Source organism: Corvus brachyrhynchos, unplaced genomic scaffold (assembly GCF_000691975.1).
Source record: "Corvus brachyrhynchos isolate BGI_N302 unplaced genomic scaffold, ASM69197v1 scaffold59, whole genome shotgun sequence".
Taxonomy (NCBI): domain Eukaryota; kingdom Metazoa; phylum Chordata; class Aves; order Passeriformes; family Corvidae; genus Corvus; species Corvus brachyrhynchos.
The window spans coordinates 3,551,555-3,551,990 of record NW_008246054.1 but is presented as its reverse complement, the minus strand read 5'-3'; positions in this window follow the sequence as shown (position 1 = coordinate 3,551,990).

The window sequence follows — 436 nt, the reverse complement described above, 5'->3', positions numbered from 1 at the left end:
AAACGCGCGTGGGAGCCACGCGGGGACACGCGTGCTGCGGGAGGCCGAGCTGGAAATCACAACTGCTCTCGCCCCCTTTTTTTTGTGTGTGTGTGTTTTTTTTTAAATCGCGGTTTGCATTGGGTAATGCGCTCTCGCATTTATTACGCAACAACTAATACGAGCTGCAATAAAAATAGCCCGCCGCCGATGCATGCTGGAGTAGTGAGCGGCCAAAAAAAGTCCATCAAGAAAACCCACAGCCCGATGTAGTTTGCACTGGTTGGTGCATTTCATAACATTGTCAACTGCTGAAAACAACAGAAATTAATCTAATGTACACAATAGAAACAATGTGAATTTTACCAGCACACCACCATAAAAGCATCAACAAACATCAGCACTGTTACAAACACTTCCAAGTAACAGACCCACACAGCCCATGCCCTGAAGCAAA